Source organism: Haemaphysalis longicornis, unplaced genomic scaffold (genome assembly GCF_048455015.1).
Source record: "Haemaphysalis longicornis isolate Haplotype H1 unplaced genomic scaffold, Haemaphysalis longicornis Haplotype H1 scaffold_4, whole genome shotgun sequence".
NCBI classification, from domain to species: Eukaryota; Metazoa; Arthropoda; class Arachnida; order Ixodida; family Ixodidae; genus Haemaphysalis; species Haemaphysalis longicornis.
In genome coordinates, this window is record NW_027526361.1 from 154,072,066 (window position 1) to 154,083,490 (window position 11,425).

General features: G+C 47.2%; 1 non-coding gene across 1 annotated transcript; it reads left to right on the top strand.

Moving 5' to 3' along the window:
* Positions 1 to 9,878: 9,878 nt before the first annotated feature.
* On the top strand, positions 9,879 to 9,950 carry Trnar-ucu (transfer RNA arginine (anticodon UCU)). The gene has a single exon. It is a non-coding gene; the product is annotated as a tRNA-Arg (tRNA).
* Positions 9,951 to 11,425: the final 1,475 nt, after the last annotated feature.

Below are 11,425 nucleotides of genomic sequence, written 5' to 3' on the forward strand. Positions count from 1 at the left end.
TCCCGTTTTGTGAAATCAAAAACCCCAGAAATTTTACTGAAGGAACAGCAAACTTGCACTTTTTCAATGAAGCCTTAAGGCCTGCTTGTTGCAGGAGGGTCAGAGTCTCATCGAGAAGGTCGAGAAATTCTTCCAACGAGTTCGCAAAGATGATGACGTCATCGAGGTATGTACGCACACCAGATTTTGAATCTCGGGGTTTGAGTTGGGAAAATATTTTATGCATTGCCTTTTGGAAAGTGGCAGGTGCGTTCTTTAGTCCAAAGGGCATTCGTGTCCACTTGAAAGTGCCTTGATGAGTGATGAAGGTTGTCTTGTCTTGGTCCTCTTTTTTTACTTTAATTTGCCAATACGCACAGCATAAATCCAATACGGCAAACAAAGAGGCTCCAACAATGTCATCAAAAATGTCGTCTGCTCGCGGAAGCGGCTGGAGGACACTGACTGTCATCTGGTTGAGGGCCATATAATTCACATATAGCCGCTTTTTGTCACCCTGTGTCACGACAAGAGCTGGAAATCCCCACGGTCCAGAGGTCGGGCGGATGATGTCTTTCGACAGTAAAGTTGCTGTCTGGTTTTCTAGAAATATTCGGTCCGAGGCTGTGTATCGGTAAGGTTGTCGTCCGTATGGCTGGGCATCGGGCTTTAACTTAATTTCATGTTCAATTCCTTTGTAGAGTCCAATGTCATCCGGACTCCGTGTGAAAAGGTCAGCGTGTTTTTCAACAACGCGTTTGACAGCATCATGTTGTTCAGGAACTAGCTGTTCTCCGAGAATGATATTAGTGAAGTCGTCGTCAGCGGAACTGGGAGGGGAAAGAGGGGCTTCTGTGCTGCAGAGCTTTCTTACAGCGCAGCTTAATGTGGGGGCTGGGTTCACTTCAGACGCAGCTGCTTTGGCTAGTTTGCTCCATAATGGCTCATTTTCGTCGGGCTCATAGGCTAGTTGAAGTGCATCGGCCTTGGCATCTGGAGCATCAAAGTGAGACAAAGCTGATATTGTCAGAATAACAGCGTTGGCCATTCGTGGCATAAGCTGGTCGCGGCACTGAATGATGGTTTTTGTGCTCGGCTGGTGGATTTCAGATGGCTGAGGAGGCTTTACGTGGAGCTCAGCTCGAGCAGCGTAGAACCAGTCCTCTCCAAGAATGAGTGGAAGCGCTTTATTTGTCATAACGGCCACTTCTACTACAGCTGATATTGCTCCAACTGTTATCCGGAGACAGACAGTTCCGATAGGCGTCACTGATCCTCCTCCGACAACAAGAACGGGTGGTCCTGTCCACGGCAAAACATTTTGTTTTGTGAGCAGTTTCGACGATATAATCGTCATAGACGAACCACTGTCCGGGAAGGCTAGAATTTCTCCGATTCCTGGTATAACGGCAGGAACCACAGCGCAACAAAACTTTGACCCATCAAGTGAATCAGGTACGTACGTGGCGTACGCTTTTGGCTCTGTGTTCCGGTGATCCTTACTTCTTTCGCTGCACTTTGCTGCTAAATGACCGGTCTTCTTGCATTTAAAGCAAACGGCGTTCTTTATGTCTTGATCGGGTCTATGGGCTGGTGCACCATACTTATCAGAAATTTCTTGATAACGTGCATTTTGCTCGCCGGGCGGAAGCTCAGAAATGCGCTTTGGTGGCGGGCGCAATTGCTTTAGCGATTTTTCTTTTGGAGGGAAGGTCGAGGCTGGTTTGTCTTCGTTTTTGGTCTGCGCAGAAGACTGTCGAACGTTCCGCGTCCCTTTTGTGTGCTCAACGGTACGGTCTACCTCAATTGCGATGCTCAAGTACTCATCGACAGATTTCGGGCGCTGTACCGCAATTGCTGTTGCCAGTTGGTCATCGCGTATTTCTTGGATTAGATATTCAATCCTTTCTTTGTCTGTGAGGCTGACCGGGCATCGAGAACTTACCCGCAGTTTGGCGAATGCATACGAGTGCAGAGTTTCGTCGGCTAGCTGTAATCTGGCGGTCACGGTCTCCTGCCACTGGATAAGTGAAAGCTGTTCTCCAAAACTTTCTTTCAGGCTGGCTTTCCAGATACGCCAGGTTGTCATATGCCGACCCTGCGTTTCATGCCAATCTGCGGCTGCTCCGCGCAGTTTGCTTTGAGCTATTGCAAGGAGTGTAGAATCTTCCCATGCCGCTAGTTTTTGGGTTGTCTCAAGCTCTTCGAGCCAGCTCTCGGCGGATGGAACACCACTTCCGTGAAATGTTCGCAGTGAAGCTGATAGATCAGGAAGAGTGTTTACTGTAATCGGTCTCACCTGAGAAGCCATTGCAGACGTCATGATCGCCATGTATTGCTGCATGTAGGTGCCGAACTGTTGAAAATTAGAAGCGCTATCTTCGCTGAAGCTTGGCATTTGAGGGAATCCAGTCTGGGCAGGAGGAGTGTGGTTGACATGGGCTGCATCCGGCGAATCTTCTTGGTCTCGGTGACTTTCAATGTCGGCGAGTAGACGGGCGGCAAGTTCTTCTTTGTTGCCTACGGTGTTAAGCTGTCGGCGTTCAAGTTCTTGTTTTATGAGCGGCATTGTGATTTGTGCGATGTCATCGGCGGTTGCGTTGCTCCAATTGATGAACGGCATCTCGGGCAGATTCGTAAAGACTGCAGGCGAAGATGTTTGAAAGTGGCGGAAGCAACGGCTGATTGCTGAGCGAGTTGAGCTGCTCCGGTGCTCTTCGGCTTGGGCTGAGGCTGGGCTTGTCGGGCTGAGGCTGGGCTTACTGCTTGAAGCATGAAGCAGGCTCTTCTCGTCAGTCGTGTCGCTTAAAGCTGCAGCAGGTAACGTTGGCGACTGCGCCATATGTGAGCAGGTCCATGGCTGAGGGTTAGATAAAGCGTTTAATACTTGTTGAAGCAAGTTACACGTCTTCTCTCATCGGAGCCATTATCTTTTTCCGGCCGCAGGAGCTGCTCAATTTAAAGGGTAGAGGGGGGAGAAGGGGGAGGCCTTGGCGTACGTGACTCAAGGCTCGTTCGCATGGCGCGAAGCAGTTCGAGTGTCCGTGAACATGAGACCGCAAATGCATTACGCGCACATGGAGTGGCAGGCACGAGTTCTCACATCACTACACGGACACATACACTTCACACCTGTCTGGCCTACGTGACTGGATGCACGTAGTGATGACCGCGAGTGTTCTGAGGCACAGAAATGTGACTGCGTTGTATCACACACATGGAGTGGCAGTCACGAGTTCGCACATCACTGTACACGGAGATGCAGGCGCGACTTCTCACAGTGCAACCGTACAACTGCTGTAGTAGCATAGTACGGCAGAGAGTAAGTACTTAAGGTACAACGTGGACACATCGAACGCGGCCGCACCCTACAAAAACTTCCACAAATATCAAGGATAGTTTTTGGTAACAACCGCCAGTATGTTCCTAGCATTTATGATTGATCATATCATGAAAATTGGGCCCCATGGCTTCACGAATGTTGCGAATGAAATCGAAGGAATGGAAGAAATGTGTAAGAGAACACTGCATTTTTGCATGAAACGTTGAAATGTGCAGTGCTACGTGATATGTGTAGAGCGCCGACAGCGGAGGGTCTGGTCCATTGAATTGTTATCTGCTGGTTACTTTGTGATGTCTACCTCTGCCATAAATTATTGTTTTCCAGCTGTTGCTTTCGTGGTGTGACTGGCGCGATAAGTGCAGCGCGGGGTTGCATTCTCAGCGCAGGAACTTTGCAGGCACTTCGCGGTGCACTTATCGCGCCAGCCACACTGCAAACACAAAAGCGAAAGCACTCATTGCAGTTTTTTTAACCGCGCAACCAGCCGACTGTGGCCACCGTAGCGGACTGGTTTGGAAGTGCTCCCGCTCCAGCCACGATCACCATGGCGTACAAAATTTTGACAATACCTGTACCCAGGTGGAGCAGTATAAAGAAATTGCTGTGATCACTTGTGTGTAAGAACAGATACAGCCACCTGCTTTAAAGATATTTGCTTCCAAAAACTTGAACATTCTTTGTGCAAAAAGTTTAATAATAAGATAGCAGACACAGGGATGGTTTCTTGTAATACTGTCTTACAGATTATACATAAAGAGTACAACGGAATGTAGTTAAATTCTCGTAAGAATTGTAAATATTGCTGCGCTAGAAAATCTAAGCAAAGACTTTCAAGGGATCAAACACAAACAGAACAAAGTACTCAGCCGGTTCTCCTTCTACGAATGTTGGGAGGTGTAAAACACCTTCATGTCGATTTTTATTTTCCTGGCACGGAAATTCATCCCGCTACGGTCGACCTTTCTAAAACTCCCTACAGATTGGTGGCGGCTCTGGCAGATCGGGACGGAATATTTGCAACAGCGTGCGCCAATGCAGCCGCGTTATGCTTTATGGGTAGCAATTTCAAGCCGTACGGGCGCGTACTCGAACATTCTCGATTACGAACGTAAAATGGCCTATGAAAGGGGCTACTGACAGTGCTTGTGCTTGAAAGATGCGCTTGTATCTTCGGCGGCAGTGGCCATTCCTCCCCTTCTTTTTGTGCGACTTTTTATGGTCCCTGTTTCTTTTCTGTTTGTTTTTCGTTTCAATTTCCGAACCCCGACTTACGCTGTGCTAAACGCGAAAAGAAATTTCCATGGCGGTGAAATGAGAAGCGTGAAATAAACCTGATGTATTCCCAAATGACGGTTTAGGGAGATTTAGAGGAATCAGTGTCTTTCTTTTCTGCGCCCATGAATGGCTGAAGAACAGGCAATTATACTTAACCATGTTTTTTAATCTCTACGGTTAGAGTGCCCAGACCAAAGAAGCAAGTGTTTTTTGTCCGTTGAAAAATATGTAATGAATTTTTGTAAAAAGCCTACTCACTTTACCGGCACTCAAATTCACAGTTCGCTCTTAACGCAGGCAAGGAACAACAGGTGGGGCTGATTAGCGTCATTATTTTGTTTCTGCGGCACTCCAAAGTTGGAGAAAAGCATACTCTCCCTTCTTCCCAGAAAACATCTCGTTCCTCCTAGTGGCAATCTGACCTCCAAGCTTAGCCAAGGTGAAGCCAACGCTTCATGCAGTTGCGGAGTGAAAGCATCTCATTGGTCGTTCGTTCCAAGGAGAGGTGTGATAAGATGGAGATTAGGAGAAAGAGTAAGTGCGCGTGCTATCAGGAAATGCAAGGAGGCGACGGCTGCATTCAAGCAGTGCTTGTGTTTTGCCTTTCGCTGTAATTGCGTGCCCGTTCAATGCGTGCTCCTGGCGGGAAAACCGAGCTATCACTCGACAACCTTAGATTCACCGTGTTCAACAAGGACACGCGTTGGTGTTTCCCAAGAGATCTTTCTACCTTCTACAGTGCTAGTTTCGGATAGCATCTGTTTTCACTGGAAATATGAAAATAAATCAAGACGTACACAGATACATTCCAGGCACATAACATTGATTCCATGTGATCGTTTAAAAGCAAGTCAAAAATGTGTACCCTCGTGTTAAAGAAAAGTTTTTCTCGGTATGCATCGTTAATCCTAGATACTCGAGCCATTAAAAAAATTCATCAGAGTTCCAGACTTTGTAGCAGCGTATAAAGTTTATCACCTCCATCCGCCAATAGAAAGCCGCCCCCTTTCCCAGTAAAGCCAACGCGAAGCAAGCACAGAAGGCAGTGTTTGGTTGCTTTAAATTACGTAATCCTGTTTGCGCAAAGCTCTTAAAACAAGACCGCCCTTAATGCTACCAAAATGCAATTAGGAGACTCCAGCAGAATTGTTCCGTAGCATCAGCTGCATTGGTTCCCTGGAAGCCTTTTCGTGTAAGAAAAACCTAAGAGCATTCTTTATAAAATGCACAAATTGTATTATCACTTTCCCAGTACTCGGAGTTTAATCCTAGCTCAAATGCTTCCCTCTACTCGACTGACATCCAGGAAAATGTGGTCATATTTGACCTTTTTTGGCGCTGTGTAATGGACACGCAGACACCTGTAGTGCGCTTTTAGTAAACGTTTATAACATTACCAAACACAATTATCGCATTATTTCGGCTTAACGTTAATTTTAAAGGCTATAATGAGGTGCTGCTCTTCATAACACCTCAGCATTTGCTGTACCCCGGCTCAAGATTAACTTGGGCCGCAGAACAACACCGTTGTGATATTCTGTTCTATTTTATCGTAGCCTTACGGCACCCGAGGACTGGTTCATATGAATCGAATTTATGATACTGATAATACGCGATAATTAGTTTGTGCCTGCCCAAACACGTTCTAGGTAAAAAAACATGCACACAAATCCAGATATCTAAATAAATATTTATACAGAAAGAAGAAATCATTTGCGGTGTATGTTTGAAGTGTACGTATAGAAGGCGCAAAACTGCTGCGAAGTCCGTTATGCTTTTTAACCGTTTCTCTACGCAGAGCTTGGGGGTGGCAGCGGTCACAGGACGATATTCTTTGCCAAGTCAGCTGAAATTATGACACGTTCGAGAAAAATCTACATTCCTGTTCTCCTCACCTCAAAATACTGGTTACGCCATCTTTGTGATTTCCCAGCTGTGATCCTCAAACGTAGTAAACGTAAAGAATATTTTTCAAACTACTACAGCTGCTCAAAAGCAGGGACAAAGCGACGACGAATACAAGATGACGAAGGCTGTGATTAACGTCCAAATGACTTTATTTGGAAAAAAAGCATTGGCTGACGATTACTGCACTCCCTTACGGGAAATGTCAGCGCAGCGTAAACTGCAGCTTTCTCGGTGACGGCGTATAGATGCTATGCTGCGTCTGAGGAAGTCACGCAAATACGGCTGGAGTTCCGGTATTAGCTCCCCTACGGTAGCATACTTCCGCGTCCATCGGCATCTAGAGTCCCAGAGTCGTGCGACAAAGCCACCGGACACGCCTGTAGGAACCACCGCGCCGGTTGCAGTGTAGGGGCGATGCAGGCGCGTGCGCAACCTGTCGGCTGCGCGGCGTGCTACGCGAAAGAGCCGCCATAGGTGACCTACGCACAACTGGAAAGGGAGTTCGGTGTGCTACACTGAAAGCGGGCTTTCCAGTCACGTGGTAGCTGGTATTGTGCCGGCTCGTGGAAATCATACGCGAAACTCTGCGAAGATATACATGAATGTTAACCACGGCAACACGTAGCGGCATGGCTGCACACCGCCCTCGACAAGTTTAGCTGGTTTTCCAGAGGGCGGACATTGAGGCACCTGCTTGTCTGCCCTACGCAGTGTTTACCTCGTGACAGGAGTGTGGAGCCTCGCACTTTATCTGCACACTGCACTAACGGGTGGTGGTTGTGCATATGGCACCTTTCCCAAGGCTATGCACATAATTACGGATTTGCATAGCCTTCAATATCTCTCAGAGGATGTACAGACAACCTGACATCGCAGCGAAGCGTGCGTGATCTATTCAGAAACCACGAAGAAGCACTTGTACTGTATTTGACGTTTATTACAAAGGAATGTACTGTTTTGAAAGCAGCACAATTTTTAATGGAAAGGTACCCCATGCCTATTTTATGAAAAAAATAATTTTAATCTCCCCATGTCAATTCATTCCTAGATATTCCACAGTAAAATTAGCTGGAGCAGGGGGGGGGGGCACGGAAGGAGCAGGATACAACTGTTGGTGCTGCTTTTGGCGCTCTCACAATTTTTCCCCAGAAAGACAATCTCGGTCTAAGAAAAATATTCCTGACTTATAACATGACTTTTGTCAGGTAATTACATAAATATCAGAGCAAGTAAGCTATGTCAGCCTGCCACCATTTTTAGTATCCTAACTGCAATTATACATGCCTAGGCATGTAGGCTACTGTTAGGTCCTGCGTCCTTGGCAATTATTTTCTTATTTCGACTTAAAAACGGAAAATCGTTGTCAGTTTTTTAAACACCGAAAATACAATAAAACGCAAAAGTTCAGCTAGCCCAAGCAACCACCTGCATTAAAGTTTTATTCTATTACGTTTTTAATATCAACGCCTAGGGCGGAACAAAGCGCCACGTGCCCTCGTTTTCGCCAACGCCTCAGGATAGCCACGTGGCTGCGCATTGACACAAGGCATCAGCCCCCTTTCTTGGAATGCGTCATGTATAGTATACCCCCGTTTTGACCATCGACAACCGAATTGGAATTGCCTCCGTTCTTTGGGCATCAAAGAGATGCGAATGACATCGAACTCCCCGCGGCTCAACACGTTGCCACATCGGCTCTACGAGTTCAAATGAAAAAAGTGTTCTAGTTCCGCTTCTCTGTTGCTTTTATCAGTTACTTTCACTTTCAAAAACTTCTAAACCACTTTTTTTGTTCCTTTTGACGTCACGCTCAGTAAATATTTCTTTTTGCTGCTGCACAAATGGAAGGGCAGGGCACACAAAGCGGACTATTGTTGTCTACTTCGATGTCTCTTTTGACGCTTCTAAACGCATTTGGTCGTGCGTGAATCCTTTCAGCCCCGACAGGAAAAAAAGACATGCGTTTTCAAGCTTGCAAATTCGTTTCAAGGAATTTGAGTACCAGTGTTTTCGTAGCGACGGGCATTACCAGTATCATACAGTTTCTTCTCTTCTTCAAATTATTAGTCTGCTGTTCAGTCATTTACTGTTTTTTATCATCTGTAGCCTAGGGCATTAAAGATATAGTTGGATGTTGTCTTTCCGTGTTTTACTTTCACAGTAAAATTCCCCAAGCAAGATAAAAATTAATGGGGTTGGAAGATGACACGCCACGTTAAAATGCATTGCTAAGAGCAAGGCATACGTATTGGACGAATTTACGTACACCTCTATACTACGCTGTTTGAAAAATGATAAGGATGCAGTGTTTAGAAGTTAGGGCGGCGGCAGTGCCGTAATTTGGGCGCCTCCTCCCCGTAGCACCTTTAGGAAACCATTACGATGCCCGGTTGAACTTAGCCACGTTAGGCTTCGTCATGCGAAGGTGGTGTTTATTGAGTGAGGACTCTGTGTGAACATCAAGCACCAACCAAGTAATGTCTTGTATTTGCAGAAGCAGACATGATTTGAAGAAAGTAGAAGGTCATTATTTAAAATAGTGTACATGGTGAAAAGAAAAATTACAAAACCAGAAATACACAATATAAATGAACAATTCACATACAAATTTCCACGTTATATACCACCCTGAGGCGATAAAGACAAATGAGGCGTTTTTCTCCAAATGAGTCACATCCAGAAACAGGAAATATATCGAATAAAACTGCAGCGACAAGAAAAATTTGGTAACATTCGCCTGAAAAAGGGGTGGCAAGAACAAAGTTGAAATAACCCCCTTTAAAATGGGTACAGAAAACGTTGGTCGTAACGAAAATGTGCCAGATCCTGCTGTTTTACGGATGAAAATGAGAAATTCGTTTGCCCTATGGTAGTTTGCTCTTGGCTTTACTGTTCAGACTTCTAGAAGTCTGGTACAGCCACGTCCTGAAATGTCTGCTTCAGCAGAGTGTTAGCATGCATCTCAAGAAGTTCCATCTGTAGCTCGGACGTTGCGTCATCCACCGGCACCAAAAACGGCTACGAAAAAATCCGTAATTCATCGACCAGGCTGCTGATGTCTTGGAAGCGTCCCTCGAATTCTCTTTGGAGACCCTGGAGGAGGTCAGCGAAGTTATCACAGGATTGTTAATTCACGTTCTCCAGCGACTTCAGGGTTAGAAAATGATCAAACTTCTTAATTCTCCTCTGTCTCTCCCAAAGCTGCAATTTGGATTCAAATTCCTGAATATCGTCAAGCATTTTCACGCCCCGGGGGTTGAAAAGAAGGTCCCCTTCTCCCCGTGCAGTCAGAGTGGCGCTGGCTACCACCCTCAAGCGTCAGATACACTTCTAGTAAATATACATAGCCCAGAAAGTGAAGGAGAACACAGTCGCCCAGATTGCCGAATTGGTAAGGCATTCGAGATCTAATCGAAAGGCGTGGGTTCGATCCCCACTCTGGGCGCGTGTTTTTCTTTCTTTCTTTCTTCCGTATATTTACAAAAATGTTAACTTCATTAACCGTAGTAAAAAAAGAGCCTAACCAGACCCCTATGCCGCCTTTGGCGTTGTAGACTGCCGACCTATCTTTCTGTATTCCCTTAACGAGCCCCTCATTTCCTTACTGTATATATATATATTGTTACGTGGTGGCAGGACAAAGGACGTGAACCATGAGATGGGCGAACGATGTATTTTCAGTATTTACAAGATGTCGGCCATGAGACAGAACCGGCGCTGGCGCGCGCCTGCCCAGCTTCTTCTTCTTCGTTGTTCGCATCCTCGTCGTCGTCTTGTAACATAACCCCGCCGTCGAGGGAGACCGTCCCGGTCGAGGCCTTAGTAGGTGAACGAGTGTAGTGAGTACGAACGATGAAATGATAATACACAGTGAAGACGTCGTTGCCACCACGGATGAGGATGAAGAGCTTGGTGAACACTGACCCCCGAACAGCCATGCCCGCTGACGTCATGAAGCAACGTCCAAAGCCCTTGAGAAGACGCGCCGGCGAACGGGGCAGGGGGACGGCGTCGTCGTCTTGTCTGGTCGCGGCTTCTCACGTCTCGGCTGATTTCGGCTCGTCATAGGCTGGGGGCACGGGCTGGGGAACAGATGTCGTGATGGCTCACCGGGGCTGGGGCATGCCGACGCGGTCCAAGAGCCTGGAGAAGATCGCTTCAGGAGCCAAGACGGCGTGATGCTGGGGGCCAGGATGAAGCTGATCGTCCCGCACACTCCACCAAATGTTACGTGGTGGCAGGACAAAGGACGTGAACCATGAGATGGGCGAACGGTGTATTTTCAGTATTTACAAGATGTCGGCCATGAGACAGAACCGGCGCTGGCGCGCGCCTGCCCAGCTTCTTCTTCTTCGTCATATTTCTCGTCTATCGACCTACGATCCGGGTATTGGCAGATTGCTGTTGACGCCATGGACCGCGGAAAGACCGCTTTCGTGACGCCGGACGGCTTGTACCAATTTAAGGTCATGCCGTTCGGTCTTTGTAATGCGCCTGCGACATTCGAAAGGATGATCGACTCGCTGTTGCGTGGTTTCAAGTGGTCGACGTGCATCTGCTACTTGGATGACGTCATCGTGTTTGCCGCAACATTCGAGACACACCTCCAACGTCTTTCGGACATCCTTGCGGTCTTCCGCCGAGCCGGCCTCCAGCTCAAAGCGTCCAAATGCCATTTCGGCGGCCAACAACTTAAGATCCTGGGACATGTAGTAGACGCTGATGGTGTGCGACCTGACCCTGACAAGGTGCGTGCCGTCAAAGAGTTTCCTCTCCCTCGATCTGCGAAGGACGTTCGCAGCTTTGTTGGGCTATGTTCTTACTTCCGCCGCTTCATCGAGCACTTCGCTGACATAGCCCGCCCGCTCACGGATCTTCTAAAGACCGATACTTCGTTCTCGTGGGGCTCCGCGCAAGCTA